The sequence below is a fragment of the Rhinichthys klamathensis genome, unplaced genomic scaffold, assembly GCF_029890125.1.
Source record: "Rhinichthys klamathensis goyatoka isolate OS25496 unplaced genomic scaffold, OSU_Roscu_1.1 h1tg000005l_1, whole genome shotgun sequence".
Taxonomy (NCBI): Eukaryota; Metazoa; Chordata; class Actinopteri; order Cypriniformes; family Leuciscidae; genus Rhinichthys; species Rhinichthys klamathensis.
The window spans coordinates 352873-371599 of record NW_026606558.1 but is presented as its reverse complement, the minus strand read 5'-3'; the positions used below and the strand labels follow the sequence as shown (position 1 = coordinate 371599).

General features: G+C 39.4%; 1 protein-coding gene across 1 annotated transcript in view; it reads right to left on the bottom strand.

The window, feature by feature from the left end:
• The window catches only part of siah1 (siah E3 ubiquitin protein ligase 1), a 66938-nt gene extending 49665 nt beyond the window's left edge, over positions 1-17273 (bottom strand). The window contains exon 1 of the mRNA XM_056253983.1: positions 17259-17273. The gene's annotated coding sequence lies outside the window, so the exon portion shown is untranslated. The remainder of the gene's footprint in view (positions 1-17258) is intronic.
• Between the last annotated feature and the right edge of the window lie 1454 nt (positions 17274-18727).

Genomic DNA, 18727 nt, shown 5'->3' with positions numbered 1-18727 from the left:
TTCAAAATTGCAATATTTAATTACTAAATAAAACATTTTAGTCACATCTTGATCGGATGTTACTATGTGATCCCTCCTACATTTAAATAATCTCTGCTTAAGTGACAGCACTCTCATTCACAGAACTGTCTGGCATAAAACTTGAACACATGAGTTTCAGGGTACAATTAAAACTTGTGCATCAAAAGAAGTACTTTTTCTTTTCAAGCTCTCAGGGACCAAGAGTGTGTGGGCACTGCATCTGTGCAGAGGAGGGAGGGGCTGAAGAGGAACTAGAACAAAAGTAGACTGTTGTAAAAGAGTGCAAGGCCATGAGGCAGTTTGCTACACAAGCAGAGGCAGCTACACAGCTCATTCACGACAACAGTCTGTTATCCACTGAGGGCCATGAGAGCACTCGCTCTAGACACGAGAGAGAACAAATATTCAGACAGCACAAAAGAGTGCTCGCATTCAGACACACATGTGAGTTCGCGTGAGTACACCCACACACCATACTCCTCCTTATCCTGTCTTTCACTTTTCTTTCCATCTTTTCAATAATCACATATGATGTATATCTATAAAGGTAGGCTATATTTCCATACAATATTTTTATCAGCAAAGTAAAATTCTGTATAATTCTTAAAAGCAAATCAAAGTGAAACCTGCCAAAATCACACCCATTTTTGGAAAGGAACATCAGTATTAAAGGAATATTGAATACAAATTAAGCTTAATCAACAGCATTTGTGGCATAATGTTCATTACCATGTATATATATATACACTCACCGGCCACTTTATTAGGTACACCGGTCCAACTGCTCGTTAACACTTAATTTCTAAGCAGCCAATCACATGGCGGCAACTCAGTGCATTTAGGCATGTAGACATGGTCAAGACAATCTCCTGCAGTTCAAACCGAGCATCAGTATGGGGAAGAAAGGTGATTTGAGTGACTTTGAACGTGGCATGATTGTTGGTGCCAGAAGGGCTGGTCTGAGTATTTCAGAAACTGCTAATCTACTGGGATTTTCACGCACAACCATCTCTAGGGTTTACAGAGAATGGTCCGAAAAAGAAAAAACATCCAGTGAGCGGCAGTTCTGTGGGCGGAAATGCCTTGTTGATGCCAGAGGTCAGAGGAGAATGGCCAGACTGATTCGAGCTGATAGAAGGGCAACAGTGACTGAAATAACCACTCGTTACAACCGAGGTATGCAGCAAAGCATTTGTGAAGCCACAACACGCACAACCTTGAGGCGGATGGGCTACAACAGCAGAAGACTCCACCGGGTACCACTCATCTCCACTACAAATAGGAAAAAGAGGCTACAATTTGCAAGAGCTCACCAAAATTGAACAGTTGAAGACTGGAAAAATGTTGCCTGGTCTGATGAGTCTCGATTTCTGTTGAGACATTCAGATGTTAGAGTCAGAATTTGGCGTAAACAGAATGAGAACATGGAACCATCATGCCTTGTTACCACTGTGCAGGCTGGTGGTGGTGGTGTAATGGTGTGGGGGATGTTTTCCTGGCACACTTTAGGCCCCTTAGTGCCAATTGGGCATCGTTTAAATGCCACGGCCTACCTGAGCATTGTTTCTGACCATGTCCATCCCTTTATGGCCACCATGTACCCATCCTCTGATGGCTACTTCCACCATGTCACAAAGCTCTAATCATTTCAAATTGGTTTCTTGAACATGACAATGAGTTCACTGTACTAAAATGGCCTCCACAGTCACCAGATCTCAACCCAATAGAGCATCTTTGGGATGTGGTGGAACGGGAGATTCGCATCATGGATGTGCAGCCGACAAATCTGCGGCAACTGTGTGATGCCATCATGTCAATATGGACCAAACTCCCTGAGGAATGCTTCCAGCACCTTGTTGAATCTATGCCACGAAGAATTGAGGCAGTTCTGAAGGCAAAAGGGGGTCCAACCCGTTACTAGCATGGGGTACCTAATAAAGTGGCCGGTGAGTGTATATATATATATATATATATATATATATATAGGCTACACACTCATCGGCCACTTTATTACGTACACCTGTTCAACTCCCGTTAACGCAAACATCTAATCAGCCAATCACATGGCAGCAACTCACTGCATTTAGGCATGTGGACATGGTCAAGACGATCTGCTGAAGTTCAAGCTGAGCATCATAATGAGGAAGAATAGTGATTTAAGGGAATTTGAACGTGGCCAGACAGGCTGGTCTGAGTATTTCAGAAACTGATCTTTTCACACAAAACCATCTCTTGGGTTTACAGAGAATGGGCCGAAAAAGAGAAAATATCCAGTGAGTGGCAGTTCTGTGGTCGAAAATGCCTTGTTGATGCCAGAGGTCAGAGGAGAATGACCAGACTGGTTCGAGCTGATAGAGAAGCAACAGTAACTCAAATAAACACTTGTTACAACCAATGTCTGCAGAAGAGCATTTCTGAACCCACAACACATCGACCCTTGAAGCAAAAGGACTACAGCAGCTGAAGAAAATCACATCGGGTGCCAAACCTGTCAGATAAGAACAGGAAACTGAGGCTACAATTCATACGGACTCACCAATATTGGACAATAGAAGACTGAAAAAACATAGCCGGGTCTGGTGAGTATACTTCTGCTGCGAATTTCAGATGGTAGGGTCAGATTTTGGCGTAAAAACATGAAAGCATGGATCCATCCTGCCTTGTGTCAATGGTTCAGGCTGCTGGTGGTGTAACATAGCCATCAGACCCGGCTATGTTTTTTCAGCTATTTCCAATATTGTCCAATATTGGTGAGTCCGTGTGAATGACCACAGTGGACCCATCCCTTTATGACCACAGTGGACCCATCTTCTGATGGCTACTTCCAGCTGGATAACACTCCATGTCACAAACCTCAAATCATCTCAAACTGCTATCTATCTATCTATCTATCTATCTATCTATCTATCTATCTATCTATCTATCTATCTATCTGTCTGTCTGTCTGTCTGTCTGTCTGTCTGTCTGTCTGTCTGTCCGTCCGTCCGTCCGTCCGTCCGTCCGTCCGTCAATCCATCCATCCATCCATCTATCTATCTAATCTTAACTTTCTTCACGGTCTCTTTTAAAGGCTCAAATGTGCACTTCTGTACTTATTTTTAGTCCAGCAAGCTATCATTTGCCATGAGTGTTTGTGTTATAACCACTAGATGGTGCTCTCTCTCTCTGTCTCTCCACCTGAATTGGACCACGTCTGGCTTGATTCCCTTCCAGCTGCAGTGTGACTATTGAGCGAGATGCAATTCGCAGATCGATATGTTTCATTATTTGGAGTCCAGACGTACAGATCAGGGGAATACAGTTTTTATTAAAGTTCACAGAGAAGAGATGTAGTGTTAAACAGTACAGGAAAGGAAAGTGTGTCCATCCAATGGGAGATGGGAGAGACTGTAATATCTGCAACCATGCAGTCTGTCCTTCACATACACATAAGCAGCTGAAATATTGGCAAATGTACTACTCAAGAAGAAGAAGAAGGCATGGATCAGTTTGTGTGCAAATATTACTTAATGCTGCTGTTATGTTTTTGACATTCTGCCAGTCAGTTGGTTCCTGAACACAGAAACACACTCATGCTCCACTCACACCCCCTCTTATGCACATTATGAATCACATCTGTGCATACACAATAACAAAACAGGACTAATCCATTTGCCAAATCTTCTTTCCAAAATTCTCCTCATTTACATACAGAAAGCAAAACCGTAATTTATAATGAAGAAAAGCAAAAGATTTGTTCAGCAAGATTATAAATTGACTATTATAAGCTAGGCATTACCTGTTATAGAGCATTTATTAAGGTCACAGCGCTGGCTGGCTCTCACGCTGAAGGTAGCTGGTGTCCTCTCAGCTGCTGGGCCCGGTCTGTCTTGACCCTGAACACATGGTCCACTTTAGCTCTGATTGGCTGGGCTCAGGCCACAGCTGTGCACAGCACAGGTCAACGGCTGAATCAGCTGTTAATCACGGGAATCAAGCTCAGGCAAATCTCTGCCTTAACCTGTTAACTGTCAGTGTAATGGTAGCACTATTGCCTTTTCCCCCTATATGACGTATTTTAGAAATCATCATAAATTAGGTATTATTCATCCCGTGAAAACCATTTAGGAACTGGACGTTGCGTTTACTACTGAAACTGTATTTTAAAGGGGACCTGTAATGCAAAACTCACTATGACATGGTGTTTGAACATAAACGTGTCGGCAGTGTGTGTACACAACCATCCTATAATGGTATAAATCCACCCACTCCTTTTTTTAATCCCCGTAAATAATAAGCAGTGACTCAGAATAAACCGTTTGCAGTTTCTATGCAGTGTGACGTCACACTGCACAGGCCCCGCCCACGACTGCTGATGGACTCCACCCTATTAGCATAAACCACCCTGAGTGAGCTGAACACAGTCCGCCATGTTTATCTCCTCGCCAGAGCATTTAACAGCAGCATTCAAGTAAGAAATGTATTCTTATTAAAGCTACCAAAGTTATTCTATCAAAGAGCAGTGAATAATTTTCTGTTTTTCTTTTGTTGTTTGATTCTAGGCAGGGGCGTCACTAGGATTTTCATTTTAGGGGGGCTAAGCCCCCAATATGATTTTTTAAAAAATTATAAAAAATGTAACACTTTAGTTTAGGATCTAAAGCTCACTATTAACCACTTTCATTACGATGCAAAGGCACAGTTTTATAATAACTGTGGTCCCAAATGTGAGGCAGGGCAAATACGGGGGTTCGGGGTCTCCCCGAGAAAATTTTGATTTCTCTGATCTACATATGCATTTTAAGATGTTCTGAAGGCCAAAAAACTTGGATAGTGGGCAGCTGATTATTTTTCTCTCCTCTCTCCTCATCAGCACTCTTTTTCTCTTTGTTTTTATCTTGCCCTGTCTCTTCCCCTCCTAAAGCTGAGCTTTGACTGATATATAGGCTTTTCATTTTTGTCTGTCAGTGAAGAAAGTAAACTTAGGGTCAACTGATAGGTTGATTTTGCCTATGAATCATTTTCTCAGACGCGTTTATTTACTGAAAGCAACTAAAGGTAGTTTATTAAATGCATTCACAATATGTAGGCTACACATTTATTATTGATCTTATGCCTAATACAGGGCCGTAGACAGGGCTTTGTAATCACAGGTCCTAAATTTGAGGTTGGTAGGGGGTTCAAATTTTTTATTTCTCTGATATGTGCATTTCAAGACGTTTGAAGACCAAAAAAAAAAGGATAAGAAATAGCTTTAAAACCATGTCAGTGGGCAGATTATTTGTCATTACCTGCTCTTCCCATCTCCATCACTCTTTCTTTTTTTCTCAGTCTCTTCATCCCTTTCTCTTCCCCTCCTAAAGCTGAGCTTTTTTAATTTACTAAAGGCTACAATTTGTATTATATTCTCAATATGTACACATTCATTATTAATCTTGTGCCTAACATGATGAAAACGGCTTTGTTATTGTTTCTTGTAAACTAATTATTACATCACATGAGTCACATTACATAGGCCTATTTTCAGCTCAAAATGGCGAAATTAGACACAACTATATTAGTTTGCCTGATTATTTTTTGTCATTCGTTTAACATTTATGACCTAAAAAAAAGTAAAATATGAAATGTTAAGTTTAGCTACTTACATCTTATCTCGCACTTGACCGTACGCGTCGAGTCGCACTGTTAAAATTCGTGCTCAGCTGCGTCTGTGAACGCCCGCCTACTTTGATTTGATTGGTCATCTCAAATATTCTGACATTGACGAGCAGTGACAGACCAATGAGGCTCAGATAAACACACACATGAACACACACACACACACACACACACCCTGTCCTCTGTTTCTGACGTGCTCTCTGCTCGGTGCCGCTGTGGATTGAAGATGAAGAACGCGCTGAATCTGATTATAACTAGACTGAAGCGAACACGAATTTGTGTAGCCTACATTAATCTCACATTTTTAGGGGGGCTAGGCAGAAGTTTAGGGGGGCTGAAGCCCCCCTAAAAAGGGCCTAGTGACGCCCCTGATTCTAGGGATGCACCGATATGAAAATTTTGTTCGATACCGATAACCGATAATTCTTTGTATTTGAAAAACGATAACCGATTTATTGGCCGATAAATCTAAATCCGAATGTTTATATAATTTTTGAGAGCTTGATTACAAAAACAAAAGTCTCACCATTAACTCTTTCCCTGCCAGCGTTTTTGTTAATTTTCACAAACATTTCATGGCCCCCAGAATATTTTGTTGTATGAATATCTGAACAAGAAATATTTCAAAAGAAAGAACAGACCCTCTGCTTTTAAACAAAAAAACTCGTTTTGGGTTTCATAAAAACAACATTTTGAGCAAAAACCAGAGAAAATCTAAAAAAATAAATTCTGGACTACATCCAGTTTCGATTCAGAACGATGATCAAAACGAGTTTATCAACACCCCTAATGCTTGCACAGTCCTTCCCGGGTTGACCTCTCATTCGGTAGGCGGTTTTGTTTACTATTTGCTCCCTTAAATCTTTTTCAGATTTAATCTCAGAGTTCAAGATTCCAAGACAAATTTGTCATTTGATAATCACTGGAGTGGTCTAGGATAGAGGAGATTCTGATGAATTCAACAACACTAAAAGAGAAAAATCTCTGTGATATACTTTGCACTGTTATACAATACCACCATGATTGGCCTCACTTAAAAATGTCTGGCAAAGGGACCTTGGGTGTAACTTTGATGAAGACCAGTGGGGGACTATATGTAAGAATGCTTTTACCTCATTATCCTGATAAAAAAAAAAGCACAGAACAGAACTATACATTTATTCACAGGATGTACCTCACCACACTACGTCTGAGCAAAATGTATCCTAAAGTATAAACGAAGTAAAACGTATACAGGATTAATTATGCACATCTTCTGGGAATGTATAGAAAACGTAAACATTTTTGGAAAGAGGTACATGATTTAAAGATTAAAGTTTTGGAAACTCCGTTGGACATCACGCCTATACAAAATCTTTTTGCTACGGAGCTGGACAGGACACTTCATCCTATAAAAAGAATTGGTATAATATCATAGCAAAAAAAAGCATCTTGCTTAACTGGAATCAGCAAAGGCCTCCAACATTTGATCTGTTTAAACAACTTTTGATGCATTTTGATACATCATGAATAAAACAGCGCACCTACTACTTATAGGGAAGGCTGATGTCTTCCAGAGAATATGGGTGCTTCTCATAGACCTCTGAAACCGTATGTGGACATGCATTAAAAACTGTACGACCACGTTTTTGACCATAGTTGGAACTGGATTCTTTTTAGCGGGCTCCTTCCCCTAGTAGACAATGTCATGTTTCAAGATTTTACAAAACTAACTACATTATTTTATAATTAAACCTTTTTGTAACAAAATGCAAATTGTTGGAAAGGTCCGAGACTCAAGGTTCTTTGGCCACTTGGCCAGAAGCAGTGTTGCCAAGTCCGCAGGTTTCCCACTGATCCAATCCCCGACGGAGAGAATCGCATAGGGCTATTGCTTATTGGCCATTGGGCTAGTTTTGCTGCACAGACCTGGCAGCCTTAGATAGAAGTGAAATTGTGACAGAATGCATTAAAAAAGAAATTCAATGTAGGCTATTTTTAGTATAGGCCTGAAAGAAAATCTCACAGCACAGGAACCTTAATGTCATTTGAGATATCAACTTCTAATTTGGTACACAACTCTTAGACACATGGCTTTAATTTAAGGAATTCTACAGTTCAAATTATTTAGTAAAATATATATTTTGTATAAAATAAAACATTTGTATACACTTTCAATAATCTGTCTACTTTAAAAAATAGTCCAACCATAGGTCTGTCTTCCAAAGCATTCATTTATTACAGTTATTTAAGTTTCACAACTATGCTCAAAAAGGCGGGTGACAGTTAACAGGTTATAACAGCTACTCCAAGAATAAAGGTGAGTATAAAAAATGAGTGGATTTCAATTAGCAGTTTTTACTCTTTTCACTCAGAAACTTTTATTCTGATCTTCCACTTTTTTTTCTCAGTAACTTGTCCCATTGTGAGTGAGAAAAGGAGGGGGTGGATGGTGACTTCACAGACTCTCATATAGGAATACATGGCAAAGTCACCTGCTGATTTTGGTTGAATATAAAAGGAAAGCTGGTGGGGAAGTGATACCATGTCCAACAGGAGCTGTGTGAATCCTTAAAGCATTTTGAGATCTCGACAACATGAAACAGCAGAAAACGGATTAGATTATTTTATGAGGTGGCCAAACACACACTCGTCGAATTTGCTTCTCCGACATGCTGTGGTGTACAGAAAACTGGCGTACAAGAGCAACAGATACGCAAGTGACCGGAGAAGTGTGTTGTCCCTGTAGGTGTGTGACTGTGACAGCCCAGATGTGTGACAGGTGTGATGGACAGCCCACTAAACCCAGCTCAACGTACCCGTCCGGTGGAGAGGGAAATAAATATAACACCACATAAAAGGCAGATCATGAATAATAAAACAGCCATAAATTCCATAATCTGGCCAAATGATTTATGAATTTACAGTGCGAGATGGCCCCGGCCAAACTGTAAATATTCATGTGACAAGCGCTAAGCTCTATTTAATTGTGATTAATGGTAATGCATGGAAGGATGCCTCATAACTGCCAGCCTTTATTACAGGCAGCTGGCTGAATGCAAATGTTATTTCGAGTAAGATTAGGGAGACAAATAGGGCCTTTCGGGCGGTCCACGGCATCTCGTACAAGAACAGGACTCATGAGATTCCAGAGAAAATGTACTAGGTTGGTTCCCCCAGCATGCCTGTTGATAAAAAGTAAATTGTCACACTACGCCTGGTAAACACTTATTGGAGAGAAAATATATGTACCAATTGCAGTGGAGGTTACAATTGGCAATTCATACCGCACTCGTGGTTCAGCTTCAACTACTTTTGCTTCAGTTGGTCTTGCTTCAAACCCAGATTTTACAATGGACATCAAGTGGCGACCCAACACGGTACCAAAATTACATTCATTAGGCCCAACATAGGCCCGCCAATATGGAAATTTATTAACACAACACGCTGAGTAGGAATACTAACAATTTTGTAAATGTATTAACAACTCTGACACCAGCCTAACAGACTGAACAATCTCTATAGGCTTTATATATTACCAAGTGAAAGATGATCTTGAGCTAAAATACTATCATCAGTATTAAAATGTTGTGTTCCTCCTTTTAAAAGTTTATAAGACTATTTATTTTGCTTTCCTAAACAACTATGCATGTTTATAGATGCATTTTATTATTAACATTTACATTTAGCATTGTTTTTTTAGCAGCACTTGTTGAGAGCTTTAGAGAAATATTTATTTTATTTTAGATTTGTAATATTTTTTAAATCTCACATCTTTTGTTTTAAAAAAACCCCTGAAATTAGATCAAGCTTTGTGAGATAATGCTTAGTAAACTCTAGGTTGAAGATGCATGTTTTTCATTGCCTTTGATGTTGAGATGTAAAAGGATTTTCATTGTATGGATTGTGAGTAAGAATGCTTGATTCTCAACAAGCTCATACTCAATACTGTCATTGGTAACTGGTAACTTTGTCAAAGACATTTTAGTGAAAAATGAATTGCATCAGGCTTGTGCAGATCACAGAAAGTGACACTACTACATTGAAGCTGGGGGAAAACATTCTTACACCTTGGTTTTACCTAATGAGATGTGGTTCTACATTAGCCTTGAACACAGCACATTTACACTGTTCTAACATGGGACTAAAAGCAAATATAGCAACATACCTCATCCAAAAACATTTGAGGATGAAATAAAATATTACAAAGGAAAAACTGCAAATCCACCGTCCACAACATGACTATCTTGATTCAATCGATATTGACGGAGTAGCAAACAGCCTGAGGTGGGTGTAAGAGTGACGTGGGAAGGTTAGGCTTTGGGACGGTATCCTCACTCTTGAGGGAGTCAGACATCCACCGATGGCGGCCCATGCTCAGGGAGTAAAGGCTCTGCAGGGGCTGAATCAGCAGACATGCCTGTTCTCCTCAGACACAGATTTAGACCTGGCAGCTGGGCTGGAAGGTAATTGGTAGCGTTGCTGGGAATGGCACAGCGCTCGCATGTGAGGGAGGGGAGGGGAGGACGGTGTGTGCCTGCTCGCCACTCATGCCAATTGCAGTGGTTAGAGGAAGCTGGCCACGGACGGCAGGGGAGGCGACGAAGGTGCGCACTTGTCAATGAGCGTGCAGGGGAGTCGCCGGAATGAGAAGTAAAAGTCCTCATGTTACCCATTTCAACACGCCACCCCACCCTCCCCTTTTTATTTTTTCACTCCATCCCTCTTCTCTAAACTCCCACTCGCTCATTGTATTTCACATTTATCCGCTTGTTTTCGCCATCTGATATGTTAACACTATCCTGTAACTTTGCATATTGTCGATGCCTTTTTTTATTTTTATTAAACTGACACTGTGCCAGAGTGACACCCCTCTGTGAACTGCAGGAGGATGGAATAAATGAAAATTAATAACCAAGAGGAAATAAAGCATGTTCATTTATGGATATCATACCACTTCACATGACAGGCTTTGTGTTAAGCAGTTAAATAGCGATTGCTTACTGTTAAAAACAGTGTTGGGGATGAACTGCTGTAAACACAGCGACTACAGATCTAGCGGTTATCAAAACAGTAGTTTTTAGTGTAACAAGCTACTTTTTATAGTATAATCAAACATGTTCATATGTTGTCAAGTCCGATAGATTCTGTCATTATTTACACCCTCACATTGTTCCAAACCTGCACACAGTTCTTTCTTTTGCGGAATACAAGATATTTAGAAGAATTTGGTTTCAAAAATCTAACCTTTCATTGAAGTAGAATAATTGAAAGTGGGGGAAAAATCACATTATCAAATAAATGTTTTTCTCCAAAACACATTGGCCATATTGGCACCCCTAGAATTTTTTACAAGTAATATATCTCTGAATTATATTCCCATTATTATTTTTTTTTTTTTTAGCACACCAGGGTGACTAGGAACATGAAATTGTCTAGCTATGACTTGTTTCACAGGAATATAAATATGAGGAAAGGCCAAGTTCCCTTAATCGTCAATCATAAAACCAAAAAATTTTGTTCTGATATGCAGCAAAAGATTGTTGAGCTTCACAAAATAGAAAGTGGCTTTAAAAAAATAGCTTAAGCATTGAAATTCCCATTTCCACGATCAGGGCAATAATTAAGAAGTTCCAATCAACTAAAGATGTCAGAAATCGGCCTGGAGGACCTGTGTCTATATCGTATTAATGCACGGTGACAAGGAAATTTGAGTGGCCAAAGACTCGCAGGGGGTCATAGATGGAGAATTGCAGAGATTAGTTGAGTCTTGGGGTCAGAAAGCCCCCCAAAAAATTAAATACACAAAAATTCAGACAAGCCCTACATGACATGTTGTTTGGGAGGGTTTCAAGAAAACACCTCCTTGCTCATCCAAAAACAAACTCCAGCATATTCAGATGTCAAGCACGGCTGGAACTTCAAAAGGGACCGGCTTATGCTTTTTTGGAAGCAAACCCACCAGATAGGTTTGGTGCAAACAGGGATAAGAAGTACCCCATGCCCACGGTTAAATATACTGCTGGATCTTTAAGTTTGTGGGCCTATTTTTTTTTTTGCTGGAGGTCCTGGACATCTTGTTAAGATACATGGTATTATGGATTCTAGCAAATACCAACAGATAAAAAATCACAACCTGACTGACTCTGCTAGAAATCTTATAATGGGCCGTGGTTGGATCTTCCATCAGGACAACGATCCAAAACAAACATCAAAATCAACACAAAAATGTGTGACTGAGCACAAAATGAAGCTTCTTCCATCCCAGTCCCTGACCTGAACCCTATAGAAAATGTGTGGGCTGAACCAACATGGAGCTGGGAATCAGAAGGATCTGGAGAGATTCTGTATGGAGGAATGTTCTCCAAACTCATCAGGCATTATAGGAGAAAACTCAGAGGCTAGCAATAGCAAGCTAGCTTTGAAATCCTAAGATAGCACGGCTACTCCAAAACACATGAACGAGCAGAGCCAGAGCAGAGGCTGTCAAGCGTCACGAGAGACAGCTTCAGTGAATTGAAGAGAGTTTCAACCAGTATTATAAAAAAGTGTTTATGAAAAACATTGCCTACCCCACCTTTAAGTGTCATACTCCACAAGCTGACAAGAGCAGTAGAGTGGTAGGAAAATGTGCACGTGTATTTGTGTCACGAAGACCGTTCCAGACCACTCGACCTGACCGACACTCATCTCAGACCCCTTTCCCAAAACAGACCCTCTTGCCCGTTTTTCCTTCTCCTGCTATTTCCTCCTCTTCTCAGGGTCCAGCTCAGCAGGGGAGAGCAGCCACTGGAGCCAATTAGCAGACGCACTACAGAGGAATTTTACTCAAGGGTTGATGGGCTCATTAAGCATTAAGAATTCATGACATTTAACTCCTCAACATGGCGGGCAGAGAGCGTGGAGGGCTTTGATTGGACGGACAAAGTCTGCTTTTTTTCCCAGCAATCAACAAAAATAGACCTCTTTCTCAGCTTTGAGAGCTCAGGGATAAACAGGGGTGCACAGATCATTCTTACCTGGGTGAACAATGTGTGTGTGAGAGAGAGATATTTATGGCACACAGGTGTGCAGTTCTGTACTGATGGAAATTAATAATCTATGAAAACAAATACGCTTGCACATCCACGCGCAGTTAACTTAACTGACTGATTATTGACCGACTATTAACAGTTAATGGAAGCTTGCAATAATATGAGGCTATGGGTTATATGGTGCCCTGGGGAATTCAACATGGAGAAACAGTTTTAGCATTTTATGAGATGGTAAGGTACTGCTGATTACATGTGGTGAAAGAGCTGTCACCCAAAGCTTATAAAAGACACCTAAACATACAGTGAGGTTCAAACATTTCATTTTTTATACAAAATGCTATACTTCTTAATACCTTTTATGGTATACATTTCCTGTGTTGTAATGTAAATAATTTTATTTTAAAGTATTTTTTTTTCTTTTGAAAAAAAGTTCTATTGGCAACAGTCTTTTTATTTGATTTATTTATTGTTTAGTTAAACATTACACTGCTTCCTGGTTATACGTGGTTGTGATAAAAAACAAAAAAACAATAATGCCTCTACATAACTTATTGTAAGTCATCAGCACTGTTTGTATGTGGGTAAAATTAGTATATTCAGCATTTATGCATACGTGTGTTGGTTTTGAGGAGGTGGCAGACAATGTGGGGGGTACAGCAATAATCTGACAGAGATTAACCACTTCATTTATCTGTTCCATCAGCTCCTACATTAATTATGTTACCCACAGCCAGCCAGGGAGTTTTGGGGGAAGGCGGCATTGCTATTATATTATGCATATTCTCATGCCCCCAAGAGATTGATATCAAGGATATCCAAAGTTTCCAAAGTAGCTCTATTAATGTGTGTGTGTGTGTGTGTGTATGTGCTCTAACACCACAATTTAAGTAATAACACATATACCAAGGCTTTCTTCAGAAATCAATTATAGAAAGATTCAGATGACAGAAATATGATAGAGCCGTTTGCACCTGCATCGGGTGGAGGAGGCTGTGGGATGCAGGGATGGCAAATTTAGTCTTTTCCAATTAAGTTTTTCAATGTGCTTGTAGAGAAACAGGCTCTCTGTACAATGAATCTCACTTTATGCTTCTCTCAGATGTCTAGAAAATGTACAGCTTCAAAATATTAAACATATATTATTGAAACAGCAAACAGGATCAAACTCTCTCAAATGAGTGTCCGACTGTTCTCTTTGTTATCCCTCAGAGCAGATCTTTTCATCTCATTTAATTTCTCTTCCATGTCTTTCTTTTGATCCACCCCCCAACTCTCTACCTCTCATACCTCTTTTCCATCATCCTCATTCAATCCGTCTGTTAGCAGTTACCATGTTTGTTTTAAAGATTTTCCTCGCCACAGCTCAAATGGTTCGGATTTTCTCTGCCGCTGCTGTCATTCCACCTGATTCGCTCCATCCAAAACTCTCACAAAAGGCGTAAAGATCCTGGTGCTGGTGAGAATGAAATAATAACAGCAATGCCTGAAAATCTCTTTCCACGTGAGAAAACACACAAGGAAATATTCAATAATCATTTTCCACATGAAGAACACACATTACACCGGGTATAGGCCTATTCAATTTTTGGAGAGTGACGTTTTCACCAGTGAACAGCATGTGCAAGTAAAAATTATTTCCTTTTTAAATATTTTTTTAATTTGTGATTAATATAACAGTTTGCGTTAATATAAGTTCAATTCAATAAACAAGAAGAGTCAGCCCCCCCAAAAAAGGTCCATTCAAAGCCAAAGCAGAATTAACCGCTGAGCATCTCCGAGCATTTTGAACGAATCAGTTTAGTCAATGATTTAAAGACTTGCTTCTACAGCCAGTCCCTTAGTTTGTTCATTAATGAATTTTTTTAACAAATCGTTAAATTTAAAGATGCACTACGTAACTTTTGGCCCTCTAGTGGTTAAAAACTGCATGCATTTCGCGGAAGAACATAATTTTGGTTGTGCTTCGGCTCTGCGGATGAATATGGTTCTTATACTGCTCACAAAACATTCACTAATAGACTTAAAGGTAGGACAGGCAATTTCATGGAAATACATATGCTGACAGACAAGTAGGACATCGTATCATTGGATGAAAATGTTTTGGTCCTGAGACTTCCACAGAAGATAATATGTACTTAATAAATATGTTAATATTTAGACCACTTCTATTATTGTTTGCTATCAGAATGTGCGGAATTTCAACCAGTATAACACAAAGTGTTTATAAAAAAAAACTGCCTACCCTACCTTTAAGTGATATACAAATTTTATTAATGGAAGAGATCTCAAGTTGACTAGCACAAGACGTAAGCTAACCCCATTAAGACACGGCACTGCCTTAAAAACAAAAACAAAAAAAAAAAACAGTACAGCTCTACAACAACCATAATGAAATGACTCTTTACAATACAAAGCACTTTAAAAAGTACTCTGTTAGAAACCTATGGCAATTTATCTGTTCAATAAAAATACCTTACTCACCTGTTGAGTAATAAAACGGCATCTCCGTATTGCTTTTACAACAAATCCCTCAGTTCTCTGGATCTCTGAAAAGTCAAGTCAATTTTGATTCTTGTTTTATTATGAGCTACGTTCTCTTTATTTTGCCAGCAGATATGACGAGACAGCCTGATCTCACGGCAATTCGTACGAATTTTACGAGGTGGCTAATTCGTACTTATTCATTCGACCTCACTCGTACAAATTCGTACGATTTTTGCTAATTCGTACATATTTTACGAGTTACCAAATTCGTATGAATTCGTACGAATGACCTAACCCTGACCCCGCCCCTAAACCTACCCATCACGTGGGTTTAGGCAAATCGTACGAATTCGTACGAAATTGGTCGTGAGATAGCGTTGGACGAGACGCCAGTAATTTCCCACAAACCCATTCCGCTATAGGTCTAAAACATAAACAGGCTAACCATAGTGAATCAGGGTAAGACAAAAATACGCTTTGGAAGAAGGATCAATGATGTATTTACTCATTATTTAAATTTTGTTAACTTTGAACAAAAATAAGTTACATAGTGTACCTTTAAGATTAAATTATTCGCTGAGAATAACACTCTTAGAAGAAAAGGTTCTATGTAGAACCTTAAAGGGTTCTGTCGGGCACGTCACATGTACAGAACCTTTTAGGGGTTCCCAACATGTGATCATTGTAGAGACTTAGTTTTAATTTTAATTTGCTTGATTTTGATGAATTATTTTGGGTACATTTTATGAATGAAACAGCTCGTACACACACTTTCTCACAAGAAACATTTGAAATAACTCATTAAACATTTAAGTATGCAATCATTGAAGACATTTCTCTTTATATAGAACCTTTCTGGTATATAGAGTTCATTTAAGACAATAACCCATGAGTTCTATAAAGAACTAAGTTAAACCTTGTGTGAGGTCACCACTAGTCACAGAAAATGCACTCATGCACATTTAATGTATAGGAGTCGGACTATAGTAATTAAGTAACCAATGGATATATAAATTTATGTTTTATGGAAAATTAAATTCAGTTTAACAGTGGAAATACTTCCCCTGCATGCTAATTCCTCAAAAACATACCTTGCATCCTTTCTTCATACTAAATCTCACCATGCAAAGGCGACAGGACCCCGGGGCAGTGTTTATTTCAGAATAGATGGCAAGCAATTAAAGGGATGTTCACCTAAGTGTCTCTGTGACAAGAATAGGTACTTGCTACAGACAAACCAAAGACAAATCAATACTGCTGGGAAGACGAAAACAGCATGAGCCAGAGCAGTAGAAAAACAACCACCATAGCACAGCCCTTTGCGTAATTGTGTGAGCGCTTGCATGAAATGAACGAACAGAGAAGATAACATGTGAATGTTATGTGAACTGTGAATGTGTGTTCTGGACAGTTGCAGGCTGGTTAAGCAGTTGCTCAGGATTGTAATTGAGCTGTCAGGAGTAGACAAAAAAGTGAGATCTAAAGGAAGACTTTCTTTTACATTTTTGTGTGTGTGCGTGTGTGTTTTGTCATAATGCAGTATCACAGTGACTTAGTGAGTGATGTACTTAGTTGTGAAATCAGAGACCTCCCTGTTAAAACAAAAAAATCTAAATTGGTTACAGAGATGCAGGTGTAAACAGTAGGACACAAATGTACAAATCAGCTATCTGTTATACTTACAGAAACACACACACACACACACACACACACACACACTCGCATACAAGTTGTAACATCAAAAGCGTAAAGACGGTTTAATTGAGAGTTAAATTGGGGGGAGAGGCCGGAGGGAAAAGGCTGTTTTAAACTGAAGGAGCTGTCTGCTCTAGTCTGACCTGTACATGGAGGTGAGTGTATTAATACTTGGCTTGTTAATGCATCTGTGCAGAGCGAGAAAGTGACCTTTTCTCACAGGAACTAAAAGACTCTAATTAGCTGCTGAAAGGGAAGATCAAATCAACAGCTGCTGTACACATGGAAGGAAAAATATGAAACAGTGCTCAGAATCCACATACAATATTCTCAGCATGTTCACAACCGTACTCCATTGCCATTTTGAACTTACAAAATGTATAGTAGAAGATAATAACAGTTTACAACTAGCAGCTACACGTTACAATATAATTATTTGTCAAAAGGCATTAAAGCGATATTTTTTTCTTCCCTACTGTGACATATAGAGTGAAATGACTTGATTTTGTCCTTCAGAAATTGACTGGATCATTGTATCGTTGTGGTTTGCTATTGGTCGATCTCCTGTGAGTGACGCATAATGCGGTAAACGCATCATCAGAGAACAGATGCCATTGCAAGAGGGAGGGGAAGTTATTTTAATTAAAGATTACAACGGCACATTATTATTTATTTTTTAAATAATGATGTGCACAGATAAATCATTTATAATAAATAATGCTGCAATATTCCACAATAATAAAAAAAAGAATGGCCAATTTTGATTTCATGGTGACAAATAAATAAAAATATACAATCTATTTGACTTTACTGTAAAAATATTGTTCTTTTAATTGACACAAAAGTTTCTTTATAGTGGAAAAATGTCCTTTAGATCATTAAATTCTTTTTTACACTAAGAAAAAAATGGCTCTTTTAAGTGCTGCTCACTTAAATGGTTTTTCTATGGCATCGCTACAAATAATACCTTTTGAGACCTTTTTATTTTTAACCTTTATTTTTGTCCTCATGAAATGAACAGTTGAATGGGTGAATGATTACTGAAGTATTAAAAAAAAAAAGATTAAAAAGTTCAGTCTCATGAGGCAACAGTTCATTTGAACCAAGAGTGACTCACTCAATCTGTGCCATCCGCCTGTTCCCATAATGACTCGCTCCTTCACAGTGCAGTGCCGCAGAATAGCGAGAGATTGGAGGGAGTTTATAAGCTAGCTGCACCAGGACTCCCAGAAGTACGGACAGGAGAGCCTGGAGAGCAGAGAGGGGCTCTGTCAGAAACCGGGAAAGTGCCATGCAGATATAAATTAGCCTATGTTGTTGAAGGAGTCCCCAGCTGGCTCCCTTGCATGCAGAGAATAATTACACCGATTTCCTCTTCCTCTCTCTGCCACTGCCACACATCAGAGTCACCAAGTTGGAAATAAAACCCAGTTATCCTTCTCTCACAGCTGTGCACCTTAGCCTGTTGATTTATCATCGCACACACAAACACAAGTTACTAATTGTCTGACGCTCTAGCGGTTCAGACCAGGCTAAGCTACAGGTGAGGAGAGCTAAAACAAAACTGCTATCTCTGAAAATTATTTGAAGTTTAGACTGTTTCAAATTGCCACCTGTCAAACATATTCATTTATCACATCTCATTGCATCAGACGACACGATCATGAGGTAACAGGTATTCTTCAAGTTCAGACACACCTGGAAAAGATAGGAGGTGTTGGGTGTAAAGAGTACTTTCACACATTTTAACAAAGCTTTTTACTAAGAATCTTTCACATTTAGAAACAGACATCCCGCTGTTAACCGGCAGTCACTCTTCTGATTTCCTTTCACCAGGGCCCAGCTGCACCAGCTGTGTGTTAAACCTTGGGAGCCTC